The sequence below is a fragment of the Chionomys nivalis genome, chromosome 6 (assembly GCF_950005125.1).
Source record: "Chionomys nivalis chromosome 6, mChiNiv1.1, whole genome shotgun sequence".
Taxonomy (NCBI): Eukaryota; Metazoa; Chordata; class Mammalia; order Rodentia; family Cricetidae; genus Chionomys; species Chionomys nivalis.
This window is the reverse complement of record NC_080091.1, coordinates 22,439,742-22,464,814: the sequence shown is the minus strand read 5'-3', so window position 1 is coordinate 22,464,814 and position 25,073 is coordinate 22,439,742.

Genomic DNA, 25,073 nt, shown 5'->3' with positions numbered 1-25,073 from the left:
GTTTAAAGAAAATACTTAACATTTGGAGGTCCCACAGGGGGCAGGCTGTTTTTCCTAAGGGCCCAGGGCCACGTGTTGGAAACCACCTCTCTCTCTCTCTCTCTCTCTCTCTCTCTCTCTCTCTCGTGCTCTCCGCCAGGCTAAGATGAGCTGCATCTCTGGGAGTTCCCCATTTGGAGTAGATGCTGCTAGGGCCTGGGGCACATTTATGTTTATTTAACTTTGTTGATTTTCATGTTGTCCTGTTGGAGACACGGGTGCCAGGTGCCCATTTAAGCAGCAAGACAAATCTCGCTGAGGTGGGATTGAGTGGGTAGAGAAGTCTCCCACTCATTTCTCATGATCCCCCCTGTTTCTGAGTCACGGTGGGCACACGGTGATAGACTTGAGTCCCAAGATTTGGTATAGACTTCTAAATGGGCTCTTGTCATTCAAGCCTGATCTCCAAATGCTGTTGGGCTGCCTTTTACAAAAATCCCTTTAAATTGGGGCAAACTTCTAACATAAAAACAAACAAGGCTCCACTCCCACTCCCTGCTCCCCTCCCGGCTTCTCTAGCTGTTCGTCTCTCACATCTCTACAATGGATCCGGATCTGTTTTCCCCCTGTCCTTCCACTCTAAAACCCTATAGTTCTTCCATCCTTATGTTTCTGTTCCCTCTTGCAGCATCTGCTAACCTGGTCCTTAACGGGACCACCTCTGTGCTTCCCTGGCTTCTGCGGCTTGCCTACACTGGGATTTTTAAGGTGGTCAGCAGACACGGGTTCCTAAAAAAGTTTTGTCTGTCTGTTAAAATAACGTGACCACAGTATGCTTGTTTTATGTCTGTGTGAGTATATGGGTGTGTTTCCACAGTATGCTTGCCTTATTTCTCTGTGTGCATGTGTGCGTGTTTTAAGACTTGTAAAACTTGTAACTCCAGATTACAACAGCTCTGGAAAAATACAAACACGTAGGTAACTTCCATTTTGACCACATTGCCACCTTGGGTAAGAGTACCCACATGTGCTAGTATTTTTTGACTTCTTAAAATATTCCTTTTGATCTTCTTACATTTACTAGCATTGGTAAGCTGCAACTAATTGGGTAAAGTACATGTCTAAATTTAGCTTATATGTCTAATTTAAATATAACAAGCAATGGTACCCAGTTCTCAAGTGCCTTTATAGATCTGGAGTATGGCATTTAACAAAAGAGCTCCTAACACAGAGACGCACCAGTTCCTGCAGCATCCTATAGCTCCTCCAAAAAGATGCATGATTACAGAAGACCTTCCACCTGGAGGCTTGCCTTCTGCTTGACAAAGTCATCTGCACAGCAAAAAGTGGCCTTCCATCTCTTCAGCTTTCTAAATGCAACACTGGGGGAATTGATTCTCTTGTCCTGCCAAGACAGGTAGATTAAATCTTCCCCCACAGGAAAATCTTTGGGCCTCTTGTACTCAGCAGCTAATGGCAAGCACTGCTTCTAGGCTGGTATTCTCCAAGGACTAAGGAGAGACTTGAGATTGCCTGAATAGCTAAAAAGCTGTCTCATTTCTGCTCATTTATTCCTCTGAGATCTGTCTACTGGCATTTGATGACTTAAGGTACTGATAGCTCATTATCTCATTTAAGTTTCCTACTAAAAATATAGACAGGTGTGCCTCTTTCACAGACTTCATAGTCCAGGATTAACAGGTTTCAGGTATATCTTTAAAATTCTGAGTTCTCAATTCCCTTTAATTGTCTTCTAAAATGTTCCTGTTCCAGTTGTCTCACAGATACCAGCCGGTTCCTGGGAAAAAGTTCTGCTGCTTTATCAGGAAATCTGGCCTGGTAAAAACCAACAGTCTCCAGAGCGTATTTTATTTTATTTTATTTTATTTTATTTTTTTGGTTTTTCGAGACAGGGTTTCTCTGTGGCTTTGGAGCCTGTCCTGGAACTAGCTTTGTAGACCAGGCTGGTCTCGAACTCACAGAGATCCGCCTGCCTCTGCCTCCCGAGTGCTGGGATTAAAGGTGTGCGCCACCATCGCCTGGCTTAGAGCATATTTTAAACTCACCTATTTTCAAGCATATTTTACAGGTCACTCCTGCTGTCTGGGCCAAGACCAACTTACAAAGTGCTCTCCAGACAACGCCAACACCTGCACCAGATCCTGGGACTTCACCATTGCCACCTGCCTTCTCGTCTCCCTCAAGAAACAGTTGTCTGAAGTCTCCAGGATGCCAGTCCAGCCACACCTCTCTCTGAGTGTGAGCCCACCAACTCCCAATGCTCTCCTCTCCCATGTCGCCCCCATGTGCACAGGAAGAGTAGCCAGACTTGAGCTGGTGCCCCTTTATCCAAGAAGTCTAAAATGTTTGTTTGAGGGGCTTCACCTCAGCCCCCTGGCACCCCTTTATACAAAAAGTCTGGAATATTTAGTTGGGGGCTTTATCTCAGCTCCTGGCATAAGCTCCCTCCCCTGGGAGTTGCCTCAGTCCAAACTCCACCTCTGAGAAAGCCCACCAAATGGTAACCCCTCCTCGAGGAAGGTCAAAATCACTCCCACAGGCTATTTAAACTGCCCCCAGAGAATGAACACGTGGTGTCCTGGTTCTGTGTGCTCTTCCCTTCTCTCTCTTCCCCCTCTCCATGGTTTCCCAGGGCCACCCAGAAGTGTTATCATCCATTAAACATGGGCATCTTTTAATTCGGTCTAATTTGGTCTGATTGGGATTATTTGTGTCGGCGGAGAGGTTTGTTGGCCAGAAAATACTTAACAGACACTCTTTTGTTTTTTTCTAAGAAGACAGTCTAGTCTGTGGCTTTCTACTAATTTTTTTTCTTGGTTTGTTTTTGAGACAATATTTCATTGTGTAGCTCAGGCAGCCCGTACAGCTTGATATCCTTCTGCTCCAACCTCCTGATGCTGGGATTACATAAATGGGTATGTGACATTTAAAAGAGTAGCTTGGACTGGCTATGCCACTCAGTGGGTAGAGTGCTTGCCTCGTATGCATGAAGCCCTAGGTTTGAGTCTCAGTGCCATATAAAGCCTGGCTTGGAAGTGCAGCTCTCTGATGCCACACTGGGGAGGTGGAGTCAGCCTCAGCTGCCGCCATGATGAGTTGAAGACCAGTCTTAGCTTCACAAGACCCTGTCCAAAAAACTGCCAGTTTTATGTTCCCCCTTTTCCTCCAGAACCCCAAACATAGTTCTCCTGATCTGAGGGACTGATGTCGAACCTTGAGTTTCTTCTCTCTCTGTCTCGTCATTTCTAGATGTGGCTTCCTGGCCAGCAGAGAGAGATCTAAAGCCACAGGTCTTGGACAATGAAGTGGCCTGGGTCCTGGAGTTCATCAGTTCTTCAGAACAAAGAGCTGGTGTGGGTTCTTGGGCGGCCTATGACACTCGCAGCAAACCTCATCCACAATGCAGCCCAAGCTTCAGCTGGGAAGACAGCCTGCCCTTTGTGTGCAAGTGAACATGATCATTTTCTTTCCCTAAATTCTTTAAAAGGGCACAGAGGTGGTCATCTGTCTTTGTCAGGCTTCTCACGGAACCAATGCAGTCTCTAAGCTGAAGGAGCTAAGATCCGCGGGCTACGCTTCCTGGGGCTTCTGGGGGCCCTCTTTTGTTTGCCTCCAAGAAGCTGGCACAGGCCTCTGTGACTGGGTTCCCGGCAACAAGAGGGGGCTGTGACTGTGTATGGAGCCATAGGAGAAGTCACAGAGAGAGAGGACCAGCAGTGACGGACAGCTGGCCTGTGCCAGGCACGTGTCAGATCCTTTGCCCATTCTGGAAGCCTGGAGAACAGCTGCAGGGCATGGGGGCATGGTCACCAGGGAATCCTGGAGATCTGGACAAAGTCCCCAGCTCCCAGGGACTCCCACTTAAGGGGAAGAATGACTCCTTACATCACCCGTGACAATGACTGGCAGCTGTGTCACAGGATTTCACTCTTTTTTTTTCTATAGCTGCACCATCCAACAGAAACTTCTGCACTTAGGAAAATCTTCTAAATCTACGTTCTCCAATATGGTGGCCACGCATACTCACAAAGAGGCCAAGTTGAATGAAGAACAAAACTTTAAATTTCATTAAATCTATTTAAATTAAAATAGTCACATGTAACTAGAGGCTACTATATTAGACAGTGTTCTTTTGATTTGTTTGCTGGCTTGCATTGTTTTACCACTGAGCTACACCCCAGGAGACCCAGAGAGTGTCTTTCTATGGTGGTTCTAATTCTGAGCTATATACACAGTCATCTGAAAAATTAAGACTACATTTTTAGTGACTGACTCAGAAATGTGGAAAGTTTGGGTTCATAGATGTAAGAGTAGGTGATAAAGACCATTTCTAGGTTATGTCCCCAAGGGAATGGTTATGCCTCCTCTATGGCCTTCTACTCCTTCCTTCCTGCTGGAGCAGGATGTGTCGGTGAGCATCCAGACCTGGGAGATAAGGAGAGGGAGAGAATGAGAGAGCAGAATCATAGGGTTAATACCTGGATCCCCAAAGATGACTTCAGGCAGCACCGTCCAACTCTATTGCTAAAATCTACGTGTATGAGAAACCGAAACTCCAGTTCATTTAAGGACCTGTTATTTTGTGTTTCTGTGACTCTGGGTCACACTTATCTTCGATCCTAGCTAATATATTACCCTCCTGTCTCTTACAAAATGGAGGAAACAAATTTCCTACTATAATTTTGACTGTGATTTCAACGTTCCTGCCGTTATGCGGTTCAAGGGCAGAGATGTAAAGCAAGGGACCTCTGCTGAGAAGACACCTTGGTAGGCTGACACTTTACTGGGAGAGGCAGATGGGAGCACCAAACCCCATGCATAAGGAGAAGACTGGGCGATGATGACTGAGAAATAGTGTCAAGGTGAGACTAAAGAATGATATGGTGGGACTGGAGAGACAGCTCAGCAGTTAAGAGCACTGACTGCTCTCTTCCAAAGGACCTGGGTTCAATTCCTAGCAACCACATGGCACCTCACAACTGCAACTCCAAGATCTGACGCCCTCACACAGACATACATTCAGGCAAAACACCAATGCACATAAAAATAAAAAAAAATATTAAGAAAAAGGATGATATATATGGTCAACAGGAAACTTCCTATGGGAGCCATAACCATGGGCATGAGCTTTCTCAATGGTGGCCTCTGTTGTCCCCAGGCTTAGTGTGTTGCGATGTCTCTCGTCTCCTATTGCTGCTGTGCATCTTAGCCTGGTGAGCACCGCTTTGGAGAGAGGGAGAGAACTGGGGTGTGGGGAGATGGCTCAGAGAGTAAGAGCACTGCTGCACAAGCTTGAGGACCTGAGTTTGTGCCCACAGCACCCGCTTAAGAAGTCAGGTGTGGCTACAAGTACCTATAATTCCTGTGCTCAGGGGTGGGGGTGGGACAGAGAAGGAGGATTGCTTTCTGACCACTACCGCAGCCAAAAGTGAGCAAGCTTCAGGTCCAGTGAGAGCCTGTCTCAAGGGAATAAGGACGAGAGTGATGGGTGAGGACACCTGGTACCCTTCTCTGGTCTCTGTGCACGCATACACCACACGCACAGACACTCACGTGCATATACACTGGAGCACACGCACACACACACACACACACATAACAAAATTGAAAAGAAAAGAATAAAAGTTGGAGAACAAAGCCAAGAAATGGGGTCAGCTCAAGTGCGCAGAGTCCCAGCAGAGGGCCACTGGGAGAAGTGTTCTGAAAGTCCCTGAACACACGACGGGCGGGGCGTGCTGTTTTCCAGCACACATGGCACCCAGATTCCTGCAGAACTGTGTGGCCTGTGATAGCCGTGCAGCTAACACTAGGCTCTCCAGCAACTTCTTTTCTCCTACAACCACACCCCAAAGCAGGGCAGCAAGGGCCAGGAGAACTGTCTGCCTGGTTTGAAGAGGAATCATTTCTCTTACATTGGAACACACAGCCATCTAAAGAGTGAGAAAAATCCGTAATTGGTCAGAGGCCAAGATGGATTGGTGAGCGTTGAAGACAGAGCACAGGGGTTTGGGCATTCTGGGTTTGAAGCAAACTGGCACTCCACACTCCAAATGACTCCCTAGATGGAATGTGTGTCACTTGCTGAACGGTGGGTGTTGTCAGAGCTGCTAACTAGTAACACACATACTCATCGTCTATGTGCTCAAGTGATGAAACTTCAGGGGCTGCAGCTGGGATACCAGGATGGTGGGCAGCGTCCCTATGGCAACTGGCTCACATAGGGTCATCTCTATTTGGGTTTAGAACAGGCTGAGGGTTAGGATACACTGTAAAAGGACATTCGAGAATCCCTTTTGCTGGCAGGCATCTCTGTATGTTGGGGATGGGGGTAGGGGTGGGGTGGCAGCTATGAGGAAAAGGAAGTCTCTGCCTGGAGGTCTCTCTCAGTGTACACGCCTCTTCATCAGCTCAGTTACAAGACTCACATGGCTCGAATGACAGAGGTGAACTCTTTCCTAAACACATAAGCTATTTGGTATTTTTAGTAGTTTAGATTTTAGACAAACAGGATTTATTATATTTTGCGTGGAAACTGGTTCGAACCTTTACATTAAATCTTCACGTTACTGATTGTCTGGTTAGTGTTGCCATCCATCCATTGCTTATCGTCCCAACGCGGCATGTTTTTATAGAGCCTTGAATTTTGGAGGGAAACTGTATTTTAGCTCGATGCACATCTAGTTATGCTGCACACTGCTTCACTGATACTTTACGTAAAACGTAGTAGGATGTCCTGGCTGGAGACTGTGTGGAGTTCATTTCTGTGTCCTTCTGAGGTTAGTACCAGGGACGTGCGTACCTGCCAGCTTGACTCTTCATTACCAACCCCGTCAAGTAAACACGCACCTGATTCTGAAAGAAGGACACGGCTTCCATTTTCAGGCAATTGATCTCTCTCATAATAGAAGAATTATCTGATATTGGCTTTGCATGACCCAAAATACTTCAGAAATGATGGCGTTAATTGTAAGAGGAAGAGATTCAGGATTGTCATCTGTCATGTGAGGATCCTTGTTAAATTAACCCTGTATTTCCAATTCTGTATCTTAGTGTCTGTTGAACTATGTCATATCTCTGTAGGGAGGGAAGGAGGCAAGCATTGGATATAGGTAAAGTATTCCAGAGAAGAAAGAATCAATGAGCTTGGAAATCGCTGGCTTCGATTTACTCTTCTAAAACCTCTGGAGTTTAACCGTATTCTGTTTTTTATCTTTTCTGTTTTGTTTTGTTTTGTTTTTTTAAGACAGGGTTTCTCTGTAGCTTTAGAGCCTGCCCTGGAATAGCTCTTGTAGACCAAGCTGGCCTTGAACTCACAGAGATACGCCCGCCTCTGCGGGGATTAAAGGCGTGTGCCACCACCGCCAGGCTTAATGTATTCTTTAAGAGGCTGGTGAGAAGTATGGACACGGGGTTCCCCAGAGCATTTCCCTTCTAGATTCAGAGCCTGTGCAACGCCATCCGCCAGGTTCAGCCTGTTGGCAAAATATCCAGATACAATGGGATAGTAAAAGATGAGATTTACAAGATGCGGGTCTAGCCCCTTTGGAGCTCGAATTGGCACACTTGCACTGCGGCCTGCTGCTGGCAGAGGCCATGCTGAGAAGGTTTCAGCAGGAGGAATTTGGCGCCTGCTCTACCACAGTTCCTGCCTGTGGAAAAACTTAAGAGTTGCACAGTTGGCCCTGCACAAGTATTTTCTGTTAACATCGTAGGATTTTGTACAGAATTACCCAGAAGGGATAAAAAGTGTTCTTTACTTTGGTAAGCTAGTCGTGCGAGCGGAAGACATACAGTGGTCACGAGGCAGATGGGAGCTTCCTTTGCTAAGGTTTTGGAAGGGACTCCGGGTTTCTTCCTGAGGGAAAAGTGCCGCGACACTTCAAGGGATAATTAAAATGTGTTTGTTTTAAATGTGAGTCATGACGAGCCTGGGGATTAGAATCTTAGAAAGAAGTTATCTGAGCAAGGATTGTAACCCCAAATAGAGCACTATTTCGAGGTCTCCTGAGGACCAGACATTTCATCCTCATACATCCCCGCACGGAGAGGACAGACCCTACCCTGTGGCAATGCCTCCCTCACTGGGCTAAGCGGAGCATCCAGCGTGCCTACCTCTCTTCTTTGGGCACAAGGCACCTCCCCACGAAGTTTCTGGTGGGCCAGTTCCTGGACGCAGCAGTCCAGCCTGGCAGATTTTCAAATCGTCATCGGAGTCTGAGAGTACTGAGGTGTTTGGGATGTAGAATCTCGGCGAAAAGGGACACAATATCCCAGGATGAGAGAGCGCGCTAGGCCAGCACGCCAGGGACCCAGGGCAGCCAGAGGCAGGGATGGGGAGGGATCCTGGGGGCTTGCATTTGGAAATAGGAACTAGTTCCTGGTTGCATCTTTTCTTTTGAAAAAAAGTTGTTACTAACATGCATTAAGTATGGATTTTTAACCTAACATTATCACGCATTTTGTCCCTCTCCTACTCCCCTTGATACCTGCCCTCTTTGCAACCAGTTCCCTTTCTACTTTCCTACCCCTTTCTGTAAGCAAATGCGTTCATAAGCATTGCTTCCAGGAGCACGGGCCCCTTAAACCTCCCTCCCCCCATACCACTGAAGAGAATCTTCCTCTCCCAGCAACCATGAACTGTCATCCTCAGAGATAAGGCTCTTCTCTTAGTGGCCTTCCCACTCCCTGGTAGATCCTCAGGTAGGGGCCTCATGAGCCCCTGCCCATTCCATGGGGACACAGGCAGGCCCAGCTGTGTGCTTGTCCTATGCACTTCTATTATGTCACACCCAGAAGATCATCCCACACCATTCCACCCCTTTCTGGCTGTCTCACGCTCTTCCTCCTCTCTCTCTTTTGTGATGTTCCCTGGGTCTCCGAGGGCGTGATGCAGATGTCTCATTTAGAGCAGAGAATTCGAGAGTCTTTTGTTCTCCGCATTTTGATCGGTTATGAGTCTCTACAGTAATCTCCACCCAAAAGAAGTTTCTCTGCTCAAAGTCACCAGCCGCACTAATCAAATATTTAGAAGGCAATTTGATGGGCACATGCCCGCTTAGGAAAACAGCACTGGCCGCATCTTTTAAAGTTTTTCTGGCCGGACAGTGATACAGGCACACAGACTTCTGCAAACCAGTTTTTCATGAAGTCTTATGCAACAGCTGTCTGTCGTGAAGCCTGCAAGCTGGTGGCGTGACTCCTCCTATCCCGTCGGCCAAGCCCTGCCTGCTGGTTCTAGTCGACTCATCACAGTAACAACTGACCTCACTGTAACCCTTAGCCCTGATCTGTGCTCACTGGTGGGGTTTTCCACAGAGCCCGGTTGCCGCTCAGGCCCCGCCCACTAAGAGGGTGGAAGAGGAGAAGGACGAAGTCAGAGAGCAGAACAGTCCTCACCCAGACATTAAGCCCAGAAATAGGTCAAGAGCCACAAGGATCCATGGGGGTCCGCTCAGCATCCAGCTCCTGTGCCATGGCTGCGCGGAGCCATCACTCTCCGGCCCTGAGCTCCTGTGCGACCGCTGTGGGGGACCCATCATCCCTCCGCTGCCCTGAGTCATGGCTCATTTGCCAGCTATTTTACCCACCACATTACTTCCCAGTGGGTGGAAGCTTCCAGTTGGCCTGGAGTCCTGCGAAACTAAAACGAGCCCCTTTCTATCGTGTTGAGCTTCTAGACTCTAGCCAGCACACTAATATACCTGAGCCCCCGAGGGTGGTCCTAAAATAGGGACGATGTAGACAGTAGCCATGCCATGTGGACTTAGCTATTTCTTGCCTAAAATGAAAACCATCCAAGCCTATTTTTCCCCTTTCTGGGAAGCTGACCTAAACAGAGGATGTGCTATAAATGACTTTCAAGACCTGACTTGTAGGTTCTAATTATAAATACGTTGACAATACTTGGTTTTCGAACCTTGCCAGTCTTCCAAAGTGCTCAGAGGCCTCACGCCTATGGGAGGCAGGTAGCCCAGGCTCTATCTAGTTGCAGATTCTACTTATATTTTCTTTCGATTCTGGTTCTGAAGTTCCCTTTGAAACCCGAATCTGGGATACCAGGGCTCAGTTAACTTGTCTCGGTGTCTGGGTGTCATCTGAGGGAGCCGCTCTCCGCTCTCCTGGTTTGCTTTGGCAGTGGCTCTGTTGACTGGGCCTGGATCCGCAGGACTTTTCAGAATGCCCTGTTGGCTCCACCTGGTGCCTTCCTGCCAAAAGCCTGACCAGCACTGTCAGTTCGTCCCAGACTCCCAGGTGCCAGAGAGTGAGCTCAGCGTCCTGGCCCTGTCGCCAGGGAGGGCCCCCTCCCTGCAGGTGCTGAGCACCCAAGCCTGCCCTCAGTAGACTCTCCTCCCTCAGGGTCCCTGCTCCAGGGCAGGACAGGCCCGGGCTTGTTCAGAAGTCCCACAGGAGGCTCTGTGTGGTCTCAGGGTCCCTTTAAGATTAAACTCTGGTTCCACGGAAAAGAAACACTGTACACAGATCTTGGGGATTGAAGCTAGGGCGTTGCGCATGCCCATGAAAGGCAAGTGCTCTACACAGTGAGCAACACAGCCCTAGCCTTTTGATGAGAACATTTTGAGGCAGGATCTTGCTAACTTGCTGGTTCTGAACTTGGGATCCTTCTGTTTCAGCCTCTGGGGTAGCTGGAAGCTCCGGTCTGTGGCACTGGGTTTTAAGGTGAGGCCTCTCACTGTTCCCAGCTCAGATGAACTGTGGAGGATAGGGAACCGTGAGCTCACTCCCCTTTCTTGTCTCCCCTCTAATTAGCCTGCTGACTCCAGTTTCCAGCGGTCACCTACCCCCCCACCCCCACAGCAGGAAGAGGGAGGAAGGCTGGAGAAGGATGCAGTCTTGTTGGGGCTTGCCAGTCTTCTTCAGAGACTCCCCCCTCCTCATTGTCACTAGGAGATGTCACTCATGGGGCCCAGAGAGCAGTCATCCCGCCAAACCATACCAGGTATCTGTTTCTTGGGTTTCTGGAAATCAGGCATATTTATAATCAGGTGATTTAGTCAGGCAGCACCCAAGTTCCCCAGACGACATATAAAACCTGATGTCTCACAGGTCCTCCATGCCGGCCCAGCCCTCTTTCTTCACTGTGCCATCAAGGCCACAGGTCCTTAAGTCACCCAGACTGATTCTGTTCACTGGGACCCACTGGAAGCCTCCTACACTGAGCCCTTCCCTAGTGTGAGGGAAGGGACGCCCCGCCACCTTCCACCTCTGGGTGTGAGGGTGCTGGAGACTTCTCAGCATGCCTTTAGCTTTCTCCAGAAATCCTAACTGAAAGTTTTGCACGTGTGCATGCACATGCACACACCCATACACACACACACACATTCACTAAAGTTTTTTTTTCAGTCATAATGAACAAAATTAAGTCATTTGCATAATTTGGGATGGAACTGGAGATAATGTTAAGCAAAACAAGCCAGAGTCAGGAAGTTAAATATTGCATATGCATATTGATTCTCACTGTGCTATAGAGGTTTTTTTTATTTATCTATCTGTCTATTTACGTATTTATTTATTTGGTTTTTCGAGACAGGGTTTCCCTGTGTAACATGTCCTGGAACTAGCTAGCTCTTGTAGACCAGGCTGGCCTCAAGCTCACAGGGATTCACTTGCCTCTGCCCGGACGCAACAGAGGTTTTTAAAATATACTTATTGGGTTTTTTTTTATAAAGATATGGTAGTGTGGGGACTGGTTCCACGAGGGTCATCCAAGGCCTCGGTGGGTCCCCTTGTCAGGTGGGAGATCAGGGCAGGTGAGAGACAGACAGATACATACAGAAAGAGAGCTTGGGTATAGAGTTTATTTAGTGGGTTATGGAGGGAAAGGGAAGGGGAAAGAGGGAGAAGAGAGGGAGGGAGGCAGACAGGGAGGGAGAGAGATGGGGGAGAGAGAGGCAGAAGTTACCTCTTCAGAAGAGAAAGAGCTCAGTTGGAGAGGAGGTAGGAGATCCACTTGCCACAGCAGAAGAGGGAGGTTGGGAGAGGGCAGGGCTTATCTCTTAAAGGGACAGGGTACACAGGTGACAGGCCAGGCCAGCAGATCATAACACTTCTGAGAGTAGAAGGGGACTATTTATGGAAGAAGGGGCTCAGTGACAGGAGGTGAAGGGAGAAAGGGTGATGATGGATAAATAGGAGAAAGTGCCTGATATACCTTCATGGAAATGTCATAGCGAACTCCAATCTTTTGTAGGCTAACCAAAAAATTTAATGACAAAATGAGCAGTTTAAAATTTTCATGTATGAATTATTTCTTAGCATTTTGTTATTTATGACAATTCTGTATTCACGTGTCATAAAGTAGTCTGTATTTTTAATAAAACTGCAATTTTTGCCATCTTTAGCATTAAAATTTTAATTTACCTAGAATTGATTTTTTGGCATGATATGTGATGGATGCTGGGGCAAGGCCGGCCTGGATCTTACTCTGTAATCCAGGCTGTCTCTGAACCTGGGATGATCCCCTTGTGATTACAGCCATGACCACCATACCGACTCTATTTACAGCTTTGCTTAAGCACAGAACCACTTCTACTCATTTCCGAATTTTTCTTTTTCTTCTGACACTTGGCAATTCCTTTTGTGTGGTTTCATGCTCAGCTATGTATTACAAATATTTGGTTCTCCGCTGTCTGGAATGACTGGCAGGTTTCCATGTGTGTGTTCATTGTCTTTAACCAGAGGTCTCTCTGGTTTTCTCAGAATACCTAATCTAGTGTCCCTAATAAGCTGAGCTTCAGGAAGTGACAGAAAGATGCTGCTGGCCACCCTCCTGTGGCTGACCATGGTTGCCTGGGTGGTCCACAATTTTCTGGGCTTGTTATTTATTGAGGTTCGGCAAGGGATCCCTCTACCTAGGTGTGTATTTCAAAATACGTTTAACAACAGCAGCAGAAACTCTGAACATGTGAAGGGGTGAAGGAAAGTTGACATAAGTTTCTTGGTTGCCCTTCATGGATGATAAAATTGAGACATTACAACAGCTACAGCTGTAGCAGAATTTCTCTAGGCTGCAGACCACAGCTGGCCACCCCCTTCCTTCTTTTTCTTCATAAACAAAAATACCCATTAACTCTGGAAGCTATCAGACAAATGCCCATTGTGCTGCCCTTGTTTGACCCCTTTTAGAAAACTGCATACTTGTTAGGAATAATTTGCAGAACTGTGATCCCAGCCAGTAACTGCACTCGGTGTCTAGCAAGCTCCTGCTGAGTAAGAAACCGGGAGGTTTAACCTCATTGGTGAGAAAGTCAGACAATTTACATATGGTCCACAGGGTTCTCTTGCTGGCTGCCTGTGCAGGAAATATTCTAGGTGAACAGTTTTCTTTCTTGGGTCTATCAAACTCTTAGAGACTCACTCTCCCCTCCCAGGGTGGAGTAGCTAATGCACATGTTAGGAAGCTTTTCTAACAGAGAACGATCGCAGAGTACATTTCACAGAGAACCTTTTACAGAGAATCTGAATTCAAACTTGAGTAAAAACAAAGTCTCTTTGCTTTGACATACAGGATTCGGTCTTCTTGTTGGTTTTGAGGGGAATCTGTGAATCTGGGCCTAACACATAACTGCTCCTACGTATGGTGGAGGAATTTATTATAGATATGTGGGGGAGCATGGTCAGAGTTGGGGACATCTGGGAGAATCCAGAGTGCACATGGCCGTGAATCGTAGGAGAGGAAGGAAGGGGGAGAGAGGTGGACCGGGTGCTGTAGTCAGGAGGCCCAACGGTACAAAAAGGTGCAGGTAAACAAAATGGCTGGATTATATAGGTAAGAGCTGCTTGGAATTGCAGACCCTCAGACCCTGAACTTTCCACGACCCCTTACCTGCCGGAGTAAACAACTTGTTTTCCTATGCTTGCAGCTGCTCTGAGCACAAGACCCTCATGTGTTCTTGATAACAAGAAAGTGGTTTTTTGGGGGCTTGCAGCTGAAAAATCCTGAGAGCTAGGGTGTGGCCATTAGTCAAGGAGAGCCCTATATAAGCTGCCCTGGAACGTAATAAAATTGGCATTCTTGTTTCAAGAGTGACCTGTGTCTCTGTGTGTTTTTAATCCCCAGACCCTTGCCTGATGGCAGTTACAGGTGGTCCAGGCAACACAAAGAGCCTCTGGGGGAAAGAGCAGCCCAACCCCTGGGTTGGAGAGTTCAGAGTAGAGGGTGGGATATGCCAGCCAAAGCCTGTAATAGGTAGGAACTGAGGGATGCTGGGAGAACGTGGCGATCAGGTCTGCTTTGATATGCTAAACAGGCACCTCAATCACTCTTGGGGATTTGAAATTTAACAACTGTGTCTTGAAGAGACCAAGAAACCAATACATTAAGACCCAAGTGGAAGACTGGGCTCTATCCCAATGACCCTGAGCTAATTCCCGCTCTGCTTTAAATCTTCATTTGGTGGTAGTGAATGAAAGTCCAAGGGTTTTCATGACTCTCCAAATAAAAATACATCAAATGAACCCTAGACTGTGACAAGATGACGCCCCCTGGTTAACAATGATACTGAAGTGAACTGAGGAAGGAGACCCCCCATTGAAGGGAAATTAGTCGGTATGGGGAGGAGAGTAGAAGTGATGTCATTCATCTCCTGTCTCCCCAAAAAAGAAAACGGCCCCCATCCCAGGAAGAGAAGGGTGGGTGGGCTTCACGAGTCTCTGGCCCCCAGGCAGGAAGAAGCTTTGTGGTAAGCAGGGATGGGATGCTGCAGGGAGATGTTGTTAACCACTGGGTCTCCCACTGCAAACACCGGCATTCTAGCAGAGTGTGTGCTCCTTCCTCATGGCCTAAGGGGCGTGTTCCCCTTCCAGTAATGCTTAATGATGTCCAGAGTAGAGGCCCAGGGTCAGATGACGCTATGGTTTGACTGTACCTACCCACATTTACGCTGAGAGGTTTTGTTTTGGTTGTTTATATGTTGTGTGCACTGGTGTTTTGCCTGCATGTTATGTCTGTGTGAGGGTTTCTAATCCTCTGGAACTGCAGTTGCAGACAGTTGTGAGCTGCCATGTGAGTCGAACCCAGGTCCTCTGGAAGAGCAGCCACTGCTCTTAACCGCTGTCACCTCCCCAGCCCCTCGTGTTGAGGTTGAATCCCCAGTGTGAAGCATTAGGAGGTGGGCCTTTAGTAAGTGACCAAGAAACAAAGAATCAGCTTTCACAAGTAACATTAACTATATTCATCCATCCACAAATTAATCGATTCTCTCGATAACAAGTCTTCTATAAAAATCAATTGCGCTTGCTTTTGTGTCCGGTTGCAGAACTTTCTCTGGGGGAAATAAAATCAACTATCTACTCACCCAAGATAGGGCAACCATGACAGACCAAAGGAGCGAATTCACCAAGTCTAGCTTAAAGCAATGAGTTTGTTGGGCTTCCTTATACAGCATGAGTGAGGGGTCACTTAAAGGAGCATGGTGACCCCTAAGCAGCCATACCACTGAAAAATCTCACCCCAGCGTGGATAGGGCATCTTCACAATTACATAGGTGGAGTCTCACCTCCAGTTAGCTTTCCACCCTCTGAATAGTCTTATCACCTCCAAACCACAAGACCACTGTGTAGCAGCAGAACAATTACAGCTGGGGGGGAGGTGTAAGAGTGGCTGGAACCTCAGGTAGGGTCTGATGGCTCTGCCCTCCTCCTCCTCCTCCTAAGTGAGGAACGCGACCGGTTGCAAGTAGACTCAGCTGCTTATGATGACGATAAAGATGGTGATAGCTGTTATGTTCTGGGGAATGTTCACACATTCACACCCACGCACGCACGCACACACGCAAGCACGCACACATGCACAACACCCTGCACTCTGCTGGGATTCTGCAGTTCCTACCAACAATAAGATCTTCGCCAATTTTAAGTCCTTGGCCTTAGGCCCTCTTCATTTCCAGAAATGTAAGCTGAATAAGCTTTGACATTCACTTACAGTAACAGAGAGATTTGATTTGCTGTGGAGTAACTGGGCTATCTTTGCATGTAGTACTCAAGTGTGGCATTTGTAAACAACACCTTTTCCCTTAGCACTTATATGACAGGCATTAAACTATGAAATCACATGCCTCCCTGGTGCCCATCTATTCCTCTTGGTTGGCAGATTTACCTATTCTCCAGGCCTGGGGGAAAAAGGCCTAGGAAGAGAAGTAAGAAGTAGGAAGGGGTGAGGTCTGTTTTGTTGCATAAATAACAGGGTGCCCAGTGTGCTCAACTGTGCTGGTTCCCAGTCACTGCCACACCGTGGTGGGTGCTATAGGCTGCTGGTCTTGGCTAGGAAGTGGGTGCCGTTTCAGTCCAGAATCTAACAAAATCTCCCACACTCCCCACTTCTGTCCTTGCCTCTGAGGCCTTTGCCCCCCCCCCCCGCCGCTGTGCTTTCTGCTCCCCTGTAACCCAGGCCTAGCATTTCCCCCACCCCGCCTCACAGAGCTGGGGAGCTCCCACCATATCCCTGGAAGATATTTCTCCAGTAGATATCACAGCACTGTGCCCTCTGCTACCCAGGACACCACACGGTAGCAATTTTTACATTGGATTGCTATCCCTCTCTATATAAGAATATGAATTTCCCTGTCCGTATGCCATCCCATGCCCAGCACCATGCCTGGCATCTTGGAGACACCCAGTAAATATTTTCAGGAGGTCTACAAACTTGTTCTGGAACACTGAAGTCTAAGTTGGCTGCTAGCATTGGAGGATTGGGGAGGGCTGAAGTCGAATGTGGGGGAGGTATTCAGACTCAAAGGCCAAGGTCAAAGGTCAAGGGTACAGTAAAGTGTGATCAAGGTCAAACCCATAGACATGGGAGAGTATCAAGGCTGCTCTGAGGAGTCAAGCAGATGTTGGACAGCAAAGTCATTCAATGACAAATGGCAGGGTGGGCATAGAAGTGTCCATAGGCAGACTGCCTTCCGTGGGCAAAAACCGAATGAAAAACAAACAGAATGTGACTAGGGGCAGTGGGTCTCAACACTGGTGGAGAATAGGTAAGGCTGATTTTAAGATGCAAAGACCCTAAGCCCCACTTCTAGAAATTCTGACTTGTTTTTGTTCTCAAGGCAAAAGAGAAACTGTTGAAAGTTTTAAGAAGTGATGTGTGTGTATGCACGTGTGTGTGCTCACGAGTGTGTGTTTGTATGTGTGCATGTCCGTGCGCGCACACATGCTGTTCACTGTGTGGATAACAGATTGAAGTTAGACCAGTTAGAAGAGCAGTAGGCATGCAGAGAGTGTTAGCAATAAGAGAATGGATATTTTGTAAAAAAACCATTTTATTCATTTATGTGATAGGACTGGGATCCACTATCTGAAAACAGCAGTCCTGCATTTCAGCTGCCCGTATCTAGGGTGTGGGGTCCAGTCTCGACAGGGTTCACACGTCCCTGGGTAGGGCATGTGGATTAGAAAAATAGGAAGGAAGAACAGAGGTGTGAAAGAAATACAGAGACACACGATAGAACTGCAGGGCCATCCAGTGAACCCTGCATACTGAATGCACCCATGGTTATTGTCCACATGTTTATATGCCATTTGACTTAGATACCAGTCCAAAAGGGGGAAGAAGGCACAAGACACAAAGGACAAACAGAACAACCATTTGCTTCAATACTTGAGACATTAAGCCACCATTTCCTGAGTTAAGCATTCTGATGTTTCAGACAGGACACGCAGTGACCACACCTTAGACCAGGTATTCTGTAGGCAGTCACTCCCTGGGTCAGATCTCCTGTCTTAAAAATGAAGGAGCAAGGTGCAGCAGACCCACTTCTGTGGGCCCCACACTAGGGAGCCTAAAAACCATTCACTTCATTCCCAGAATATCTGACTTCATTGAGTTTTCCACCTTCTCCAGATTTCTGCTGTGGATCAGGGCCAAGAGCTGATGCTGAGCCATCCAAGGAGAGCTAAGCTCCAGGTATGCGCTGAAGACCAGGACAGGTACCCAGGCGCCTTTTAGACACACAGGTGTCAGGCTTCAGCCAAGAAGGTTCCATGGACGATTCTGTGTACACGGACATTTGTGAGGTGGTGTTGCCTGAGCAGTGATTCTTGAGGTGACTCTGAACCATCAGACTCAGTAGGGAGCTCATCAGATGTGGTCATTCATGGGCTACTGAATCAGAAGCCCGAGGGTGGGGTCATCCAGATAATACAGGCTAAAGGTTTAGAATGAGCTGGGCATGGTAGCTAGTGCCCGAAATCCTAGTGTTTCAGTTTGAGGCAGGGGGATTGCCATGGGTTCAAGATAAGCTGGGCTACATACATATTGAGTTTCAAGCCTGCCCAGGCTACAGAGTAAGAGCCTATATCAAAACAAACAAACAGACAAAAAAAAATGTAGAGGCATTTCATTTGTATTTTAATAAAAGCTTGCCTTTGGATCTGAAAAGTAAAACAGCTACACTGGTCAGCCTTACAAACAAGGCAGCAATGACACACACCTTTAATCTCAGTAGCCACACTAGTTTGCCATAGAAACCAGTTGGTAGTGGTGCACATCCTTAATCCCAGCCCTAGAGAGGATTATAAAATGGGAGGAGACAGTTCTCAGGCTCAGTCTTATTCTGAGATTGGGAGCAGAATCAGCATTTTTGGACTGAGGTCGAGGTAAGAACTAGTGGTTGGCTGCTTTGCTTTTCTGGTCCTCAGACTGAACCCCAGTATCTGTCTCCAAGTTTTTATTAATCATGCTTCACAAAAACATAAACAAATGACATAGGCTGTGTGTATGTGTGTGACTCAGTTGTCAGATGATTGCTGTGCAATCATGAGGACTTAAGTTTGGTCCCTTAGAGCCCACATTAAAAAATAAAATATAGCTGGGTGGTGGCACATGCCTTTAATCCCAGCACTTGGGAGGCAAAGGCAGGTGGATCTCTGTGAGTTCAAGGCCAGCCTGGTCTACAAGCGAGTTCCAGGAAAGCCAGAGTTACACAGAAAAATCCTGTCTCAAGCAATAATAAATAAATAAATAAATGAAATAAAAAAGACTGTTGGCATGCCTGCAATCCAGCACTGGGAAACCAGATCTAGAAAGGTCCCTAGAGTATGCAGGCCAGAGGCCAGACAGCCTAGCAGCTAGGACTCTAGATGAATTATTAAACTCCAGATTCAGTGAAAATAACCAAAAAACAAATCAGAGAATGATTCAGAAAAAACACCTGATACCAACTGCTTACCTCTATACACACATGCATGTACATATAAACATGTAGCAGCAAAGATTCAGAACTGTAATCCCAGCGGGAGAAAGTAGTAATTAATTTCAGGGTGAGACTCCATTAGGAAGCTGGAGAGCGGTTTCCATGGGTAACTCTGGTTTCCCATACAAAGGACGGGGTGAATCAGTTTCTCCCCCAGAGGCCTCCTGCCTTCTTGTCCTGGAACACATCCAGCCAGGCTAGAGGTTTGGCTTCTCTACCCAGTCTCTGATTTTTCCACCCAGGCTCCTGCTGGAGGCCGGTCTTCCTGACGCATTCCACAGGAAATCAAGAAAAGACAGGCAGAGGAGAGACCTGAACTCAGACTCAGGGCTCCACTGGAAGCTCTACGGAAACGAGCACTGTGGGCACAGGAATGAGCCCTGGAGGAGCCAGAGATGCGGCTGCAACAGACTCAGGATGAAGCCTCCCATGGTGGCATTCCTCCAGCTCTTGCTGGATGATATCATATGCTGTCACACTCACGACTTGCCTCCCACGGTGTCTTTTGTCTCCTCCAGCTTGAGATTTGATGGGGCACTGGGCAGCTTGCAAGCTGTAGCAAGCGGGAAGCGAATGAGGGGCTGATGTCTCAATCTACTGAGAGTAAAGCTGGGCTTCCCCTCTGTTTCCTGACTTTGCGGGTTCTCCCTCCCCTCTTTTAAGATAAAGTCTCACTACATAGCCCTGGTTGGCGTGGAACTTGCACACTGCCACTGAGCCACTCTGAGAGAGGAGAGGAGAGAGAGAGAGAGAGAGAGAGAGAGAGAGAGAGAGAGAGAGAGAGAGAGAGAGAGAGAGCAAGCCATTTCAGGAGGAAGTCCATTCTCTCCTTTCGCCGTGTGTGTGGGTCCTGGGAATCTCAGGTCAGGTCATCAGGCCTGTTCACAGAACATTAGCACACGATAGTTGAAAAGTACTGGTCTGAGGGGAGGGGTAGGGTGGAAAAATGAAACAAGTCCCGGAGGAGAAGGAAAGAACAGATAATAAAAGATTCATGTTCACTGACGTTCGGGTCCATCAATTCTCCCTCAGCTGAGGACAGCGAAATGCGCATGAACGCTCTCACTGGGGTTGCAGCGTTTCTCTGCCCCTGCGGTTTTGCAGTTCCAGGAACTGGGGGCCGCTCCCTGTGTTGCTCTAAGACCGGGCTAGCCTGGGCCTCCTATAAGTTCCCCACAGCCTGTCCCGTTTGGCTCCTTGAGCTCCAGTGAGCCTCTGTTCTTCTATCTGCCCCGCGGCAGAGCTGTGGAGAGGGCTGCAGATTCACTCTAGGGGCGCAGGGCTGTCTTTCTGAGAGGTAAACCTGAGAACAGTGATAAGAAAAACGAGTTAGCTCACACTATGTCCTTTGGTTGTTTGTGGGCTACGTTGTTGAGAGAGGCAGAGGGGCAATGGATGGCCCCACTTTGCCTTTTCTCCTCAGGCACCCCAGGTTTCCTCCTTCTGCAGCGGGCCCCGACTGCACCCCCACTGCTCAGTGCTCGCTCACACCACCCTTCCTCTGAGACAGAGCCTGCCTTCAGACTCTGCTCCCAATATGTAGCTGGCTAGGGGCCAGGGTCGAGCTGCTGCCAGAGGAGCCACTTGGCCAGAGACATGACTTTCCCTGCATGAGCAGCAGCTAGCATTTCCTCTTTGTCCCAGGGTCTCCTGGCTCCATTGGATTCTGTACAGCTGGAGACTGCTCTGGTGGTCGTGGAAGCTCCCCCTCCACACCTGAACACCCCACCTACCCACCCATTGCTCCTTTCCCCTTTCTCTCCTTTTTAAACCAACCTACCCTTACTTCCTCCCTCCCCCATCCACTCACCCTTTCTTTTTCTTTCTTTCTTGATGGAGGTCTCACTTTGTGGCCCTGGCTGGCCACAAACTCACAGAGATCTGCCTGCTTCTCCCTCCCAAGTACTGGGGTTAACCACCATACTGGTTTCTTGTGAGGGCTAAAGTTATGCTTCAGGTTTTAATTACTGCACCTAAGAGGTATATAAAACAGAAATGCCTCTAACCTGTAAGACCTTTGCCCAAGGACAGATACTTCCTGAAATACTGGAGGCTATTGTTTATGAGCGATAACAAGCCACATGGTCTTTACTCCCCTAAACAAATTTGTTTGGCCCAACTGTACCGGATGTGCTTGATCACATGTAGCAAGACAGGAAATGCATCCGGATACATGGCTACTCCTGATTCGACCTGGTGGGGAATCTGTAGCCTTATGTGTAGCCTTTACGAGCCTCTGCAAAACGTGACTTGTCACCATTTTCTTGGAATCCCAGAAAGGACCTGGCCAGAGTCCATCATCCTGACCAGTATTAATTAAAGCTTGCTTCAAATTTGAATCAAAATCGTGATAGTGGTTTTATTCCTGCCTAGTGGGATTAACATTCTGTCTACCCCAGGCTCTGGTTAGCCTCACATTTAAGGATGACCTTGAATTTATGACCTTCCTGCCTTCACCTCCCAAGTCTTGTTCCACTACTGTTAATCCCAAAGATGGAAGGAGAAAGATCATCATGATCAGATTAATGAAAGCAAGAAAATATTAAAGCAAACTTTTTCATTTGTGGCCATGGGCTGGCCAGGGGAATTAAAAGCAGATCACAGGCAATGAAGATTACTACTGGAGATACCTGATCCCACCTCCAGCCCAGTTCTGGTTACCTGGAACCTCCCCCCCCCCCCCGTGCCAGTATCTCAGGATATTGGGTTTCCTTACATGGGCTTATAGTTAGTTTTCCAGACAGCCTTCCTCAGCAGACAGCTTTCTTGATCCACCAGTTGCTCAAACAGAAACCAGGTTTTTCCAACCCCTCCCTCATCGCCGCAGGTCACACAAGACCTGTTCAGTGTGCCGCTGAGACGTACTGACTCTGTCCACTCGCCCTTCTGCCATTCCCTGGCCTGAGTCACCATCTGTCCCTTGCAAACTTCAGTAACATCTCAGCTGCCCACCTAACCTCCAAGACACTGCCCACGTGACAATGTGAACTGCCTCAAAGCCTTCAGCATCGTCCCTTATTCTTCTAAGGATGACTTCTGCAGCTTGTGTTGCCCAGCCTGTGGAACGTAGTCTCCATCTGTCTGTCCGACTGGAGCTTGCACTACCTGTCCTTCTCTCATGGGGATCCACCCTCACGGCTACTAGTAAGTTCCCATGGCTGTCCCTTTGTCTCTAGTGTGACAAAACTTTTCCTGGGGAGATGGAAACACTTGTCTACTCAACCCAGATAGGCAATCCAGGAAAGACCAACGTACGGACACCACCCAAGTCCCACTTGGTGAACCATGTGTTTTACTGGGGTTACTTACAGGAATATGGGTGAGGGGTTTCTTATAGGAGCAACGATGACTAGACAGCTGCATCACCAAGCTCATTCGATAGTGCCCAGCCATGACAAGCTTAATAGAGGCCTGAGTTTCGGTTTACCTTAAAGCAATACCTGGTTTCAAGAAAGACCACCCAGGCACCACCCAGGAATGAAACATCCAAGAGAAAATACCTAATATTCCAAAGCCCACCACACTCCCATCCCTTTTCACCGGGACATCCCTAGACAAATGTCAGCCAACCAGGGATCCTGGACTTTGTAAATCCCTCACCCTAACCTCTGCTATTATAAAAACTCCACCCCAACTGAGCTCAAAACTCTCTGATGGTGTCAATGTGTTGGATACGTGGAGAGTCCAAGTTTGAACTTTTAGGCTTTTGGAAACCAAAGCCAAGAAGATTCTTTTCTTTCTCTTACAACTGCCTTAGAGGAGAGGGCACTAGGTACTAAGCAGCTTGGCTGGAGTGGACAAGGAGGGAGAATAATGGGAAAAATAAGCTTCAGTCAGAACAAAGTGCGGTGGCCCAGAAGTGTAGCCCCAGTACTGGGAAGGCAGAGGAAGGAAGACCACGAGTTTGAGGCAAGCATGTGTTACATAGCAAGTACCATCTTGGAAAAGCAAACAAACAACAACAAGAAAATCTAAAAGAAAAAAGAAATTAATAAATATTTCAAAAATATTATCAATACCTACCTTCCCGCTGTTGTGGAATATTAAATATTACTTTAACTATGTAAAGGTCTGCTACATTTGTTTATGCTGCATTTGTTCTAACTACGTAGAGATGTGCAGCTTTGGCTGCCTAGGGCACCTGATTGGTCTGATTAAAAAGTTGACCGGCCAATAGCTGGGCAGTAGAGGGATAGGCAGGGCTGGGAGGCAGAGAGAATAAGTAGAAGAGAGAAAAGAATGAGAGAGAAAGCAGGGGAGATGTCCAGGGCCACCAAACAGACAGACACAGAGTGAGCAGAGAAACAGGACCCTCAGGAGGAAAGATAGGAAAAAAAGCCCCAAGGCAAAATGTAGATGAAGAGAAACAGGTAAAGTTAAGTTATAAGAGCTAGTGGGACAAGCCTAAGATAAGGCTGAGCATTCATAACTAATAAGTTTCCATGTCACGATTTGGGAGCTGGTTGGTGGCCCAGAGAAAGCCTGCTACACCCCACTCAGCCTGAGTTTTCCAGAGTGACAAAATTAATTTATAGAGCTAGGCTTATCCCAAAGAATTGCTTTACTCATGCACCTATAGAGCTACTGCCCCAAAGATGCTCTGCAGGTGGAAATTTAGGGACAATATGATGCTGCAGTCTTGACTTAGAAGTGGTCTGTCTTCAGAATTCCTCCCATCTCAAGGGAAACTCAAGAGGTTTGACATAATGCCTTCTACTGATTGAATGAGGCCAACATGCCCCAGCTGGATGTGAAGCTACTCAAAGTCAACTTATTTAAATGTTAATCACACCCAGAAAATACACTCAAACAGACATGGATCTTTATCTAAACAACTGGGTACTATAGCCTAGCCAGAGAGACACAAAGTTATCATCATAAGGGCAGGATGGTGTCAGCCTGCAAGGAAGTGGTGGTTTGTGTTCATTGGTTTTTACCTCTGAGTGTTTCCAGATGAACTTAGGTCTGGTGTATACCTTTGTAAGAGTCAGGGATCAACTCAGGACCTCCAAGACCAAGTTCTCAGCATAAAAGAGATTTATTTGCACCAGAGAGACAGAGGGCAGGAATAAGAGATAAAGACAAGAGATAGAGGATGAGGGAGAAGGGAAAGGGAACAAGGGAGAGGAGTCCTTAGAGGGTTGGGAGGATAAAGAGCAGCCTCTGTATACAGAGGAGACAGATGAGGCATACAGGAAAATGGTGGTTTATAAGGGGAAACCTTGTGTTAGAACAGGTTGCTTAATTTTAATTGGGCATGTTAATTAGGGCAACCAAAGAGGACATTTTGATTGCTGGACTTCAATACTTTGATAGCTGGACCTTGGCAGTCAGCCTCAGGAGGAGGAAGTTGGTGTGGGTGGTCCTACTGTCTATGTGTTGTTTTTATTGATTAATGAATAAAGAAACTGCTTTGGCCTATAGCAATGCAGAACTTAGCTAGGCAGAGGGAGAGGGGCTAAACTGAATGCTGGGAGAAAGAAGGTGGAGTCAGGAGAAGCCATGTACAGAGGCAAACACGGGACAGAATTTTACCCAGTAATCCACAGCCATGTGGCGATACACAGATTAATAGAAATGGGTTAATGTAAGATATGAGTTAGCCAGAAATACACCTAAGCTATTGTCCAAACAGTATTGCAAATAATATGGTTTCTATGTGATTATTTCGGGGCTGGGCAGCAGGGAACAAACAAGCTGCCTCTCACAACAGGAAGTGACCAAATAAGGGAATAGACCTTGGTTCAAGCTTTAGGAATGTGATCCAAGGTTTTCTGTTGTTGTTGTTTTTTGTTTTTGTTTGTTGTTGTTGCTGTTTATTGCAAGGCAGAGGCAACTGGGGGAGAAGGGCAAGGCCTGCCA